A 16249-nucleotide genomic window follows, 5' to 3' on the forward strand; every position below is an offset into this window, starting at 1 on the left:
CGTTTCATCCACACTCCGTGCCTCACTCACCCGCGGTGCCCCTTTTACACACGGCGTGCTGGGAAGCACGTACTCTGGCACCATCGCCACCACACACGGGGTCGCTTCCACACACGGGGACGCACTCACACCTTGCACCACACACACAGGGACAACCACACTGGGGATTCGTGTCCCCACAAGGGTCTCCGGGGCCTCTATACCCCCCAAGCTCTCCGTGCACCCGTCCACAGCACTCCTCCTCTCAACCTCGCAAAGCACGACCGAACTCACCTGGTCGTGACTCGCCTCAAGGGGGCATACTCCCTCCCCTCGTTCCTGGAGGAGGCCATCCAGGTGCTCGCACTGGGTCCCCACACGCTCCGCGAGCTCACCCCCATTGTCCTCCACTACCTCCGTGTGTGTGTGCGCGTCACTTACCCCGTCTTCATCGTGTTTATTGGTCTCTGCTTCTTTCTGGCGTCTTTCCCTTATCTTTATGTAGGTCAACCTTGCTTTCTCTTTAAGTCGCTCCCGTCCTTCCCTGTTTTTCACTCCTTGCTCTTTCACGATCTCCGCGTACCTCATCCTTGCTCTCCGTATTAATTGTTCTTTTCTCTCCCTCGCAATTACTTTCACCTCGTCTCTTGTCTCCCGAATTACTTTTTCCTTACCCGTCTCCACCGCGGGCCTGTGAGCCGTTGCACCCCCTTCCAGCTCGTTTGTTCCGACACGTGGAGTCGCCATTTTAAGTTCCCTGCTCACGGCCTTCATGCCCGCCTGCAGGCATCGGCCCATGTTCTGCGTCTCACCCCGCAGCTCTTTCATCTCTTCCCTCATTTGCTGTGTATTCGCATCCATCGTCGTTTTCACTTCATTTGTATTTGTATCCATCTTTTCATCCATTTTTTGTGTATTCGCATCCATCTTTTCGTTCATGCCTTTCATTTCCGCATTCATTTGTGCCAGCATGGTGAATAGCTGGGCCATGTCGGATGCACTCAGCTGAGCCGTTTCGGCAGGGGTTGGGGAAGGGTTTTGGTGGAGAGGGGGGGGAGGTGTCATACACTGCGGCCGCTGCCGCACCCATTTCGGGCTCTGGGTTCAGTTGGGCGAGTCCGTGTTCCTGCACAATCAACATTTCCTGCACGGGGATTTCATCCTGAGCCATGGATTCTACACATTCTACATCCATTTCTAATACCCCCGGCTCCCGCTCGCCTTGAGACGCCATCTTGCTTCTCGTGAAGGGTTAATTTGCTCGCTCGTAATTTGGAGGGAATCGGGGGTCGCTTCTCTCACCCCTGGACCGATTCCCGTGAATTTAGCCGGAGACAGGAGAGCCCGTTTTCCTGTTCTCCGATACCAGTGCCGCGAGGAGGGCGATGAGTTTTTATCGCACGACCTGACACCAGTGTTGCGGATTTCGCGCCCGCCGGCGTGCTGACGGCCACGTAACTCGAATCGCGGCACGTCGCCCACCGGACGGACAATCCAGTCGTGACCCTCTCGGACTAACGCCGGGAACCAGTCACGGGTGGACTTTTCGGTCTCACCGCGATCGAGCCAATCAGCCCCCGCGTGGGATAGGGTTGCTCGCCAAATTCGACCTACCTAAGTACCCACGCGGAGGGTAGACCGGGCGATCGCACCTCGCCGCAGGTCGACTTCGGACACGGGCCACTTAAGCGACCCGTTCCGTACTATCAGAATAACCGAGCGGTGTTATCGTCGACCTCGACGGTTCGATTAATTATCGGGCGTATTCAGCCCACTACCAACCCTTTACGTGAAGCAAGATGAGGGTTCAATGGGAGAAATGACGAAGCGAAGCGGGAGAACAGTTCAACAATAAAGCACATTTATTCGCGACGAACGGAAAGCACACATATTCAATTCCACCAAAAGCACACAAAAAAAAGAAAACACAATTCCATTTACACAAAAAGCAAATGTAAAAGCGAAAACAATGCAGAGCTAATACCGACTACCGAGCACACGGCAACACTTATACAATTCTACTTCACAGACGGCGCCGACAACACATACCCAAAACCAAGGAAAAGAATACCCTCAAGGATGAGGCGGGCCTGAGGCCAAGACCGGGTCGCGCCTACCCGTCTGGTGATGAGATGCGGAGCGGCGATGGCGCCCCAACTCCGCGGACCTCGCGGACAGTGTCTGGCAGGGGGTGGGAAAGGGGCCCCCTTGGTCGCACTATCTCAGCGCGGGGGGGAAACAGGAGGGGGTTGTTGATGCTCGGGGTATAGAGGATCTTTATTATCCCTGGTGTGCGTCTCCACCTCGGCCAGGTCGCGCTGCCGGCCTCCCTCGGGCGTGCAGCTCCCGGCACCGACGCGAGCACCCCCTCGTCTGCTTTCGCCGCTGCCGCCTCTCCGCCTCTGGACTCTCCGACTCTGGACTCTTCTTTGGACTCTCCCGTTGGACTCTTCTTTGGACTCTCCCGTTGGACTCTTCTTTGGACTCTCCTCAGCTTCTCCAGCTACTGCAGGCTTCGGGCTTCGGGCTCCGGGCTCCGGGCTCCAGACTTCCACACTCTCCACTCTCCGACCGACTCTCCACTCTCGACTCCCCTGACTGACGAACACGGTCCTTTTATCCCCCCCCCCCGTAGCTTCGCCTTTGACCCCCTCCCTTTGACCTTTCACCTCGCTCCCCATTGGCCCGAGAAAAAGTGGGCGTGAAGGCTTTTTGATCCACAAATTTGCATATATCGATCGTCCTGGAGGCGGGGCCAAATCGCCCCTCGCTCACCGATTGGACGGCAAAAAGTGGGCGTGTGTCGTTTTTGATCCGTTTTTGAAGCACAAAATCCGTGATTTTGTACACGCTGTTCGACGCGCGCTCTGCACGAGTCCAACACCGGTACCCACAGCGGGGCAAGAACGGTGGCGATGCCACGGTTGCGAGGTGTGACGGGAAGGTCGTGGCGGTTGTGGTGAAGCGGCGTTGTGGTTGGTGGTTGATGTTGTGGTTGTGGTGGTAATCATGGCGGTTGGTCCAAAATAAAGATAGTAAAAGAAAAACGGCTATCCTGAAGAGTCGCAGCTCGCATAAATGACATGTATTCCCACTAGACAACGGGTTTGGGCCTAACTACACATATACTTGCCGAGATACCTCACCTAAGGGACCTGAATGGTGGTTTGCGAATTTGGTAACCACAACAATACGTTGGTGCTCATTGAATAATTGGCAATTAAAACTAATAATTTATCAAAACGTTGGCAGATCCAGCAGCCTCCGCATTCTTGCCCTGGACAAGGAAACAAAGAAGAAGTGCCGTTTCCTCACAAATGTTGTTTATGAAGAGGGGCTAACGAGATAATAGTAGGGGACCCAGACTGCCATAGCATGCAAAATAAGGGTTGGAGGTCACACTTCTTGCTTTACTTTGTTTCTATGTGTTTTTAGGTAGGTATGTCCATTCCTCATAAGGTTTCAGAGGTCTGCTCATCAGACACTCTTGCGAACAATTTCTGTGGGTGGAAGTTTGAAGATACGAGATCACCTAAACGAGCCAAATAATTAGGGGTAGAGGAAACTGAAATTAGTTTTTTTATGAAGTAATTGTGATGAAAGTCATGCATATGAGGTATCATTGGAAAGAGCTTGGGTCAAGCTAAAATTTGAAAATTTTTTTATTTTGATGACATCATCAATGATGTCACGAGGGGCCAAAGGGTCACTTATTTTTGCCAGAAGTCAAAATATGGGAAATCATGATACAATATGTAGTGTTCTAACCAAAACAAAAGAGAGTGAAAAACACAAACACCATTAATATAAGAGTACATATACACTAAGTTTTTGGTATTAAGAAAAGTTACATAAGTACAATAGTTTTCATATTATCTCATTCTGACAAAAGTGCAAAATCAGCAAAAATGTCTAAAAGTGTGGATTTTATGAAATAGACGAGAAACTGCATTTTTGACAGTAACATCTTTAATAACATCAAATATTAGTTCAATGAGGCTTTATATGCATTCAATATACGATTTAACCCTTTCATGGCAAAAATTAACCCTTTTTATTGTTTGGGTAATGGTTCAGTGTGTTATGTAATTCAGTCGTCAAAACTTCACATTCAATTCAATTTCTTGGTCCTATAGGAACCAATGACCAAATGTCAGTGACACTGAGTTCCAATCTGCTCATCATAGTAGTTCTGATTGAAATATTCATATCAAATAGTCGTCATCCTCTGAGGCTAGATCGCAATTATGTGGATCTCCGCAGCACTTGCAGGCAATGGTGCATTCCAAGTCGGCCATTCTACATAAACAGCGTCCTTTGCAATTACCTTTCTTGCAGTTACAATGGGTTTGAACTATTCCAGGTTTTGAGGGTTTCGTCAATTGTGTGGCAAGCAGGCAGCCATTGTTTTGGTCCTCCCAAATTTACAAGCCTCAGGAAGCTCTGGGTCTGGCTGTGATGCACGTTTGCATGTTGTGGTTTGGTGGAGTGATCTGAGCAGATGCAGCAAGAATGCATCCTCTGTGGGTGGTAGAGAACAAATATCTCTCTTCGTCATCATAAACAAGTGGCAGTGTAGTTCATCTAATGTGCCTGAAAACTCCTTGTTGCCATATAGTGCAAAGAAGAAATTTCAAGCTGAAGAGACAACTTCTGTAGATACATCTAAGCTTTTACCATGGGTTCCGTATTCTGCGAGAGGTCCAAGTATCTCGGTGCATTCAAAGGTCACTTTGAGTGCACGTTTGTTTTTCCAATACGAAAGGGATAGCTGACTGTGTCACACCCACTCAGTATGTATGTGGTCAATAGCATTGCTGTGATATCCCCTTGATATTTGGATGCAAGGTAATGTGCTATTGCATGACATGGCAAGTGTATATCTAATCTCTGGTTCTGAGGTCCAGTTGTGGTTTTGTGAACCCACAATTCCTTGAAGGATGACATGTTGGAACTGTAGAAAATTCCCATGACAATAATGTCTGCTTCATTGGCTTCTATGACAATTCTACTGCAGTTTTGTTCCTCTATACTGTACAATGCATGGGCAAATACTCGTGTGTCCGCCTCCTCATGAGCTTGGGAAACCAAACACGGTAGTTCAGTTAGTCAGTGTTGTGACAACATTATGGCTGGTCCAGGTGTAAATCCACCGACGATCACAATGCAGTCATCCGGGATGGTATGGCACTCTTGTACCTATGATTTGTAAAGATACTGTAGCAGGTTCCTCTTGTTTTCCCGTTTTCCAATGAAATGTTTCCATTGTGGTACGGAAAGAGAGTGGTGCGGAACGTATGTTCTTGTTGTCTGAGAGGCCTTTTCTCTACGATATCTTTCTTCATGTTTCAAGCTATCGGATGGACTAACGTCATATCTATCTCCTATGACATGGACGACATTGCATCCTTCTGGCCTCATGCTTGTTATCTTTGCCAAATATCTGCGCTATAACTGCTCGAAGTCAGCACTACCCATGTCCCTGTACCGTTGAACGAAGGCCATCATATCGACAAGCAAACATGTTTTCTGATCAGAAACTGGTAGGTTTTCCTTTTCCTCCCAATTTGAGCCCATGATGCCCTTCAAGGCGATGAGGTAATCTGCTTTGTTCCCCTTCCGCATAGCTTAGCCAGAGGGATGGTCATCATCTGGGTCAACCAGTGAGCTTGGATACTCTGCCCATTCGTGGGAAAAAGCATCCAGTTTCTCCTTTTTGCTAAGGTTCTGAGCAAAACACAAACTCCTTATAACAGCACTTTCCCCTATGTAGCGTTTCTTGGACTTCAGGGCAGGTGAAGCAGTTTTCTTTACCTTTTCAATAAAGGTTTTCAAATGAACTGGCTGCACCTTTTCACTGTTGGACTTTTGTGCATCGGCAAGGGCTGTCAGTCCCCTTTCCTTTGCTTGGATAAGTTCATGTGTTGATGCCAATTGTCCTGTGGAGATATTTACCAGGTCTTCACCAGAATAGCTAAAAGGATTGATCATTTTCTCTTTCACTATGTTTAGGATTTTTCTGGCAGTTTTTTTGTCTTTTCAGCCTAAGTCACATTTGCTCTACGTCTAGGATACGGCGGCCGTACCCCCCCCCCCGAATTGACAGAAACGTGCGACGGCCGCAGAGTTTCTGAGGTGGCCTCAGGGTGGCCCTACGCCATATGGCTATCTTTTAAAGGCTGTAGGGGTCGCCGTGGAATTATAGCGTGGAGTTACAACTTTTTTCATTTCCACGTTGGCCGTATCAATTTGGCAAGCCAAGCTGTGACGTAGATGTGTTCCACGTCGACCGTACGTAGGGCGTACGGTGGGCTTGCGTTATTCGTGCGGCTGCCGTAGGCTCTTATCAATGAAAAATGAATTTTGCCAACCCCCAAAAAATTACGGTGGCCGCACTATTTCCACGTTCGCCATAGGGTAGTCCTAAGGCATCCCTGTGCTCAACGTACGGTGGCCTTGCAGTCTGTGTGACAACCTGCGGGCAACGCAGGGTCGACGCACGGTTCCTCTACGCCTGCCATGCATCCTACGCACGGCCTCCGTTGGCAGTCTGCGTCGACCGTGCATCGACCATGCGCTTCCGCTAGAGATCGGAGTATAGGTGTTTGCCTATACTCCGAACTGGTATGTTCAGTTATATATACTATAGTTATAGTATATTCGGTTATTTATACTGGTATATTCCGAACTGTTATATTTTTATTTCAGTAAAAAAGAACTGGTATATATACCCACTCGTTACCGTCCGTCTGGCCGCACGTTCGCCTTAGGGCCCCCCTGCGGTCGCCTTGCGGGCACCGTGAGGCTACCTTGCGTCTGCCTTGAAAATTCTATGGCCACCGCAGGGACGCCCTAAGGTCACCGTGCGACATCAAATCAAAGACCGTACGGCACCATCACGTTTTCGGTGTCCACAATTTCTAAATACGCCGTGCGGCTCCCCGAAAAATAAAAACATATGTGACTGCAACATTGTATGACCGTGGAAATACTGTGGCCGCCCTATAATTGCTAGTGGCCGTAGATTTTGTAGACCCTACGGCCGCCGTGCCAAATGTGACTTCGGACTTACTGCAGAACTGTCGTCGCTTGAGGTCTGAACATCAGTGTTGTTCATGTTTGCCATTCTACGCGTTTGTTCAGATACTGCTGTGATGCCAGGTAGAGCTTTTAGATACTTTGAAATGGTTGCTGGTTGTTGGGTAATACCAGTGAAAAGTTTTGTTTTCGCATCTTTATTACATGTCTGTTCTCGTGCCATGTCTGTCCAAACTCCATTGAACTTTCCTTCCTTTTTTCTTACCATAAAGTTACCATTTTTGAACTCGTTCTCAATTGAAGTGGGTAATTCCTTCATGGCGTTCAGATAGTGTGGCAAACAAGATACATATTTAGAATGTCCAGCAGACACTAAGTTTAGGAGGATCTCTTCGGCTGCAGCAATATGCAGGTCACATATTCCAGCCCTCTCTGCAGAAATGTACCTCTTCAGGGTGGTTATCATTTCTATGTACATAAGCCACAGTTGACTTGTTGGCGAAGTGCACTTAGTCTTCACAAATTCATCCATCTTCTTCATCACATCATCAAGACTGGCCTGAGCTTCCTTACAGGCATGCTGGACGTCGTGGTCTTTGCTGCTATTGACTGTGTCACATATCTTACTCAATTGGATGGATAAAGATGATAATTCATCAGTGCCAGTGGATTTTTGCACCAGCCAGTCTTCGAAAGCTTCCCAGAAAAGTGCAAATATAGCATTCTCTCCAAGAGTGTGAGCTCGCAACATTTGATAATAATCTTTTCCAGACATTATCTTGTGAGCAGTGCCTGGCAAACACACACCGCCTTCAATGAAAAGGTCTTCTAGTCCAGTTCCTTTCATCAATTTGCCAATTGCCCCTTGAAAATTCATTGCAATGTGAAATCCACCCATTCGAAGAATAAGGTGGTCGTACTTTGTAGGATGTTTCTTCTGTAATGCCAGAACAATTTCATAGATGGCTTGATCGCACGTCAAGACAGAATTCTTGGCCCAGATCTTTGGATACAGTCATACAATAATCTGCTGACTCTTGAACAACATCAGGGTTGGTTGAGGAAAGAGGAAGAAATGGACCATAACCAATCACAGTAGCCTTTTCACATTTTTCAATCTGCATTTCTTTGAAGTTTTTCCAGGATACTGGATGTATTTCATGTGTGAGATCTCGTAAATCAGTGGAACCTGTCATACATAGTTTGAACAGAATATTGAAGTCCTCTTCCATTTTAAATCTGTTTGTGTCATCTGGGACTAGTTTGAGTCCATGCAAGGAACAACTTTTCTGTCGATCAGGAAGGGTGATCCAACTTCTTCAAGGTTGAACAGGCTCCGTGTCTTCAAGGGTCACTGAACGGGATTTTTTTGTAGCGGAATGCACTTAGTGCTTAATTGGTTTTTTCTGGTGGCGTCATTGGGATATTGGTAGATTATGTGTGTGGTTCCATGAGTAGTTGTTCCATCAACGGTGTTCTCATGAAAGTCAAGATTATCAATGACAAACTGGGTGAAAATATCTTTTGCAATGTTTCCAGGAATGAAATCACCTTGCTTTTCTATCTGATCATTAGCTTCATTTGCCATGGTGGATATAAATCTCTGCGCATCGTTATAACTGATGCAGTTACCAAATCTATTTAGTAGGGTTACCGTGTCCTAACTTCGAGTCTGCTTTATGATGTGCACAGCAATGCCAACATGTTTGGGAGTTACTATTTTAGCAATGGCAGCACATGTATTCTGTGAAAGGTCAAGCACTTGTTCATGCTGTTTTGCCTCAAGCACAACACGTTCATCAGGACCAAGAACACTGTCTGCATCAGTCAACATCCAAGCAATGTGGTTGAACAAGTCATTCGGGACACACTTCAGTGCATATTCATATGATATATCCATGTTTACTTCTGCAGCATCCACTTTCTTCAATCTCTTCCTTTCTTCACCAGCTATTGATTTAAGCTGTTTGCGAATGGCCTTTGCAGTATGAAATGACTCAGAATGTGATGTATGGGACTGTTGAGGTTCAGTGGCAGTTTTGTCAGTGTCAAGATCCTCCTCAATGTATTCTGATTCTTCCAGGCGATCTTTCAGTTTCTTACCTTCTATGAGGACTGTTCCCAAAGCTAACTTGGAGGAACATAAGAGATTCGAAGTACCGACCTGGGGAACAATCATAATTTGCTCACCATAGTGGTTCTGAAATTGTTTTACAAGCGCATCACTGCGATATGACATGGCATGTTCCACATGCTTCTCATCCAACCACCTATGATGCATATCACGCAATTGCGAAACAAAATTAATACAACAATCACTGAGCAGTTTTGCTTCAATAGTAGAAATAAGCCACTGAAACCCTTTTTCATAGACACTCAAAGTGTCAGTAGTGTTGATATCTGTGGGGCGTTTGTTCATAAAATTATTCAAACACAACCTATGACACCTAAAGCCATTTGCAATCATGTCCGCACAGCCTACGTCACAACCTTGAATCAAATGTAGCATTCGTTCATCATTGAGTTCATTCGCTTGCTACTCGTGCGTGGGCTGAACAACCGCGTGTTCACCTTCTTGCCGAACTGGTGGCTCGCTGTCAGAGGCAAAATCCTCTTACAGTCATTCCTTTTTGGCAAGTCCGCACGTGTGGAGGGGGCGGGCTTCCCGGTATGGTCGAAACCCTACCCAGAAAGGGCGGACTCATGGAAGCCCCGTCCAATCAAGGTGAACAGTGACGTCAGCTTCACCAATGCTCCTCCCCGCTGAGGGAGATGGATAAATGATGACACCATCCTCAGGGTGGTATGCTTGGAGTTCGGAGAGTTTGTGAAGTGCTGAGACAGTTCGGTCTGTGCTGGAGTCTTGAGTTCTTTGGGGGTCTGGAAAAGAAGCGAAACTGCAACAGATGCTTGGAAGCCCGAATCCTGTCCCAGACCAGGAATAGTTTAAAGAAAGACCTGTGGAGGATCCAAGGAGTTCTTTGGGAGTCATTTGTTGAGAGTGAGAGAGTGAGAGACCCAAAGACTCAGCCTCATCGTGGGAGATACCCAATGATCCTGGCTGCCTTGGATTCCACACACACACGAACTCCACACGTGCGGCTGTGGGCCGAGCTGCACGGCCATTGTCAGGTGGCATACCACGGAGCATCCCTTTCCCCGGAACTCAGGTACCGAGAACTGTGACCTCAACTCCCTCCCTCCCTGGCTACAAAAGTCCTTTGCCTTCAACTGGGTTTATTTTGTCCGAGTGTGTGTCTGAGTGTGTGTCGCCGTCCATTAAGTAGAACTGTATAAGTTATTCGAACCTTGTAAATCTTGCCTGCATATCCCACGATAAGTCTGCTCTGTGTCTGCTTTATAAGTTGCTGTAAAATTGTTGCACTACATCTTTCTCTCATCTTCCCCTGCATAACATCCCCAATCAACCTGTTACCTGTACCACATAACTTTCCTCGTTTTATTGTAGAAATATTCCCAGTTCGTTTTTGTCTTTTCCTCCATTGGTCCAGCATGGTTCGGATTAAGTTTTTAGCCAGGTCTTTATCCCTGATAATCTGTTCATTATAGCCGGTACATTATTGGCGGGTCCACTCGGCTGCATCCGAACTGGAAAGGTAGTTGGTAATTGGTAGAGTGATCCAGTTCGGGCAAGACATACCGAGGGCGTGGTTCCCCAGTAGACGACACCGCGTGCGTGGTTAATTAGGTAAATTGGTTCTAGATAAAAAATACCCTACGCTACGCGGTGGAGGTATTGGCGTCCATGGTCAGTTAAGCGACCCACCGCATCATCGAATTATCCAGAGCAACGGCCTTCAATTCCGGGAGTCTGGTGGGAGACGACGTAACTTCCCCCACACGCGGTCATTCTCGCCACCAGTACCCGGCCCACAACAATATATATTTACAGCGTGGCATGTCACATGGATAATTATCAGGTAGTCAACATAGCATCATATTTATAGTTTTATTACTCATGAAAAAAACTTGTTTTGGATGTTTTACAGAGATTACAGGAAGCAAGGGGTTATTTTGGAGCGTGTCACACAGGAGAAGGATCTCGTGGTGGTAATAGGTACGGGAGGTAAGCAGGCAGCACAGTGCGAGGCAACTATCGGTAGAGCAAATGGGGTTTTAGGTTGTATTCCGAGTGGGATCATTTATAGATCAAAAGAGCTGCTGTTAACATTGTACAGGAATTTAATGAGGCCACATCTAGAATATTGTTTGCCGTTTTAGTCACCAAAGTTCCGGAAGGACATAGATCCCATGGAGAGGGTTAAGTGTAGGGCTCCTCAAATGATTCTGGGCCTAGCTCGACTCAGCTATGAGGAGCGGCTGAAGGAGACAGGGCTTTCTTCACTGGAAAGGAGGCGGTTATGAGGAGATATGATAGAGATGTTCAAGATAATGAAAGGTATAGATAAAATAAGTGCAGATTAATTATATTTAACAGAGTAGACAGTGATCGGACCAGGAGCTATAGCCTGAGAGTAAAGAGGAGGAGAGTTAAGACGGTAGTAAGGTTGGGGTCTTTTACTCAGAGAGTAGTTAATGCATGGAATGGTCTTCCTGGAAAGGTCGTGTCAGCAGAAAAAGTAGATAAGTTTAAATTAGAATTAGATAGGCACCTGAAAGTTATGGAGATAGAGGGATATGGGGGTGTTGGCAGGACTTATAGGTAGTTTGAGCATTGATGGGTGATTGTGTTCATGTGTACAGAGTGCTGTTGGTGGGGGTCTTGTCAAGGGGGGTTGTGTGGTTGATGTTGTGTGATTTTAACCAAGCCCTTGCCCCCTCCCCTGAGGGGAAGAAAAGGGAAAAAATACAACTACAAAAAATCATAAATTAAAAACATTTTTTGTATTTTCTTCCTTGGATCTTGAATGGATGGGTTGATGTGGTGTTCGCACAGGTGTAATGGGCTGAATGGCCTCCACCTGTGTTGGATTTCCTTGTTATTTCTTGTTAAGTTGTTGCTGAATAAGCATATTATATAAGGTCATCCTGACAAATCCTGACTTCAGAAATGCCCTTCCTCAAGTAGCCTATCTTTTGTGTCAAGACACATTTGATGACTGGCTCCCCGATTAATTTGCATTCCTAAAGTTTAAGGCAGCTGCAAACTTAATTCTCTCACTTTGGCCAAGCAGCATGTACAGTATTTGTTTTTCGATTAGTGTCCAAAGAAGAATTTATCCATTTTTAGTAAGTTAACAAACCTGCTTTTATTTTCTGCCCTGTTTGTGTGATATGAATGTCAAAGCTGTGACGGGATTAGAATTGCAACACTTTGAAAAGCACGAAACTCAAAACTTCCCAGATCAAGACCTCGTGTTTTGCATCATTTGTTGGGGGTCCCGTGATGTGAATGCCTCCACGTACGTGAACCATTCCATCGACTAAGAACTTTGCCAAACCGGTTTAATCGGACTTTATGACATTTACTTATTTGTTCTGATTTAACTTTTGGTGTTCGTCGTAATGCTTTAGCCTATGTATATGACTTGTGTCTGAAAATTGCAACTTGAATATATCAACAACACAATCAAATCCAACAGATTCAACTGTCTGCACCATCTGTTATGTGTCGATGCTGTCTTTGTCTGTAATTTGTTTGAGTGTCGCACCCCTCTAGTTACGCACGCTATGATTGTTGAAAAAAAATTCACACTAAAATAAATAGAGCGTTCAAAGAACACCTTACCCCACCCAATCATGAGAAAAAGGACATGGGAAGGGTCTTTTCAACTCTTGCTTTGTGTTTCCCAGCACAATCTATATTAGCTTTGTTAGTCAACTCTGAATAACACGTGCAATGGTAACCATGCGAAGCCGATGGGTCAAACCAAACAGTCCAGAGCTGACGATGCTGGGCTGAGAGGCGTTATTTGTCACCCTCGAGGCTTATCCATGCATTTGCGGAATCACAAACCATCTGCCAACTCTTCCCAGGGAGTTTGAGAACAGACCCTTCTCTTTAAAGTTTAGACACTTCTCGTTAAACACTAAACAGCCAATTTTTTGGGATGAAGTTCGCTCTGTCATCGATAGGTGCCACAATTTTATCTGAATCTTGCTGTTCCTCCGTCATCAGTGCGTGCGACAAATTTGATTGGTCGAGACGGCGTAACATTTTGGCCAAGTACTGCTAAACTGGAGATTTTTGGAGGTGCAAACAAGGCGATTTGTTTTTTTGCAGTGTTCAAATCTATGATTCAATTGAAATAAGATACAAGTTTTAAAGGCTGCAGAAGAAAGCAAACAAACAAACAATTAAATCGGTAGTATACCGCCATTGATGCAGCGTCTATCACAACACCTTATTTAACACATTAAATTTGTTGTTTGTGTCGGCAAGACACCGCACAATTTGCCAAAATTAGAGCCAAAGTACTGCGAAACTGCAGGATTGTCTTCCGATCCATGTTCATCAGTGTTCAAAATATAAAACTCAATTAAAACCTCGTAGTTTTTCGATCATAGAATGACAGACTATGTGCATGTTGTAACAAGTATAATGGCTTGTGACGGTAGATTTTCTTTTTTCCATTTCCACAAATCTGTTTGCTGTTGTATTCTAAGCACATAGCTCACAAAACCAGGTTAAAATACCCTATAATGCATTGGTTTACATAATATTTTCTAAAATACTTGCTATTCACGTCAAACCACATTGATGTTTCCCATTGTCCTTGTCCAACCTGGAATAGATCTACAAGCTCATATATGAACATAAAAGTCAAGAAACGGAGAATGCCAGCATGTCAACTTCTCCAATGGACAATGTGCAAGACTGAAGACATTTTGCAGGTGTTATCATTCTCCCTCTTGAATCAAGCTTAGATTTGAAAACTTCAGAAAAATCTCAGAAATCATTTCTGTCCATAACATAAGGATGACATTGAAAATGACCCCATTACCATTCTTACCATTCCATAAATGTCACTTAAATAGACTGAAGCTGGCAAGCTGGATGATTTATGAGTCAGCCACACCTTCTCGCTCACACGTGACACAACCAGCATTCCAGCACACCTTGAACAAAGGTAGTTAAGGAGGCATCAGCGCGTTGCTGCCAGTGCGCAGGTGAGCAGAAACCATTCACCGTGGATGAAGTGAAGAGAAGAGGAAAGAGCCAGCACATTGTATACGAATCTGACAGGATCGCCCAGAGGTATGCACACTCACCTCCAAGCCGTCTTGCCCTGGTCCGAATCCTGACCCGGCTATAAACTGTCATCCTGGTGTTTCACAGGCAGGGTGAGCCATCAATGTGTGTGCCATCCCTCAGATGGACCATATACTGGTGTCCCATCTGCTGATTAGTTGGTGGACGTTAAAGATATCATAGTGCCCTTCGTGAAGAGGAGGTGAGCCAGCATCATCACCCTGGCGAAGCTTCAAATTCCTGTCCGAACTTGTTATGTGCTTGGGAGAGAGATGGCAAATCACCCAGCATGACCCCCAGCCCTGGAAATTGCTTCAGCAGAACCGAAGCTCTACATTAAAGAGGATGATGCATCACACAGGATAGTTATATATTTATATATATATATATATATATATATATATATATATATATATATTAGAAATGAATAGTATAAAACCAACATCATAAATATATGTGGAAAAGTTACAGGCTCAAGCCAGGAATCGAACACAGGACCTCTGGCAAACCACACCAGTACTCTGCAATCCGAGTTATCTCAGCAACTCACTGGTTGAGCAACACAATCCTTCCACATATACAAGTGCCACTCTTTCTCCCACTGCTTCCAGGACACTCACAACCAACCAGAGGAGCAGCTCGGGCCTGCTTTCAAGAGGGTCTTCCCCCTATAGGGGGACACATCCATCTCCACTATTACACACCACAGGGGGCATCATAATATAACTATAAATGAAAAGGATAGAGCAAACATCATAAATATATGTGGAAAAATTACAGGCCCAGACCACAAATTGAACCCAGGTCCTCTGGCAAACCATATCAGTACTCTGCCATCTGAGCTATCTGGGTGACCCATTGGCTGAGCAACGCAATTCTTCCACATAATTCAAGACCCTCTCGATAGTCGGCCCCAGCTGCTCCTATGGTTTGCAGCTAGTGCCGTGGAAGCAGTGGGGGGAAGAGAGTGGCACTTGTATTTGTGAAAGTATTGCATTGCTCAGCTGGTGAGTCACCCAGATAGCTCAGATGGCAGTGCACTGGTACTGTTTGCCAGATAACCTGGATTTGATTCTCTGTCTGGGCCTGTAATTTTTTCACACACACACACACACATACACACACACACACACACACACACACACATACACACACACACACACACACACACACACACACACACACACACATACACACACACACATACACACACACACACACACACACACACATTGTTGCAGCCGAGGGTCTGGGTGAGAAGACCACTTGGGGGGGGGGGGGGGGGAATCTATCTCAGATTCCCCGGAATCGCAGGCTGTCGCACACAGATAACTCCGTGATGTGGCGGGTCGCTAACCGACTGTGAATGCCAATAACTCAACCACGTGACTTCGGGTCCTCCGTCGAAATCGGGAACCTAATTATAATCATGTGACTTAATTACCGGGGGACATTCCCATGCCACGCCTTGTCCGAACTGGGTCACCTTACCGGGTCAGATGCAGCCGAGCAACCCTGACAAGTACCGGCTAAAATAATGGATTGTTGGGAATAAAGTCCCGGCTCGGCGAGGATACAGATCATGCTGGATCAATGAAGGAAAATAAAAACGAGCTGGGAACATTTTTACACAATCATTTATTAACAGGCAGGTCAGGAAAAGCATGTGGCACAATTAATAGAGTTTATTGTTGTGTGTAAAGCAGAGTTAGAAAGAAATGTGAGGTGTGACAATAAAACAAGCGACTTTCAAAAGCAGACACAGAGCAGACCTATCCCGATATAATTATTCTACACTCTTCACTTAAGTGAGGACAGGTGCCATGACACACACACACACACACACACACACACACACACACACACACACACACACACACACACACACACACACACCAAACCCGATGAAGAGGAGATAATGAGAAGAAAAAGGAGAGGAGATGAGCCTAACGGTCTCGTCATACCTTGCACAATTGACCGACCACGCCACCCAGTCGGTTTTGGGGGGATGCTCTGTTGAATGATCCCTCTTTGATAGATGGTCCATCGTCTCCTGCT

General features: G+C 45.9%; 1 long non-coding RNA gene and 1 pseudogene across 1 annotated transcript in view; both read right to left on the bottom strand.

Annotated features, from left to right (window-relative positions):
• The window catches only part of LOC147022214 (uncharacterized), a 42394-nt gene that overhangs the window by 18868 nt on the left and 7277 nt on the right, over nucleotides 1-16249 (bottom strand). The window lies entirely within an intron of this gene.
• Nucleotides 3766-5828, bottom strand: LOC147022215 (uncharacterized; annotated as a pseudogene).

The sequence above is a fragment of the Eptatretus burgeri genome, chromosome 8, assembly GCF_056783735.1.
Source record: "Eptatretus burgeri isolate ZD-2024b chromosome 8, Ebu_testis_v1, whole genome shotgun sequence".
Classification (NCBI taxonomy): Eukaryota; Metazoa; Chordata; class Myxini; order Myxiniformes; family Myxinidae; genus Eptatretus; species Eptatretus burgeri.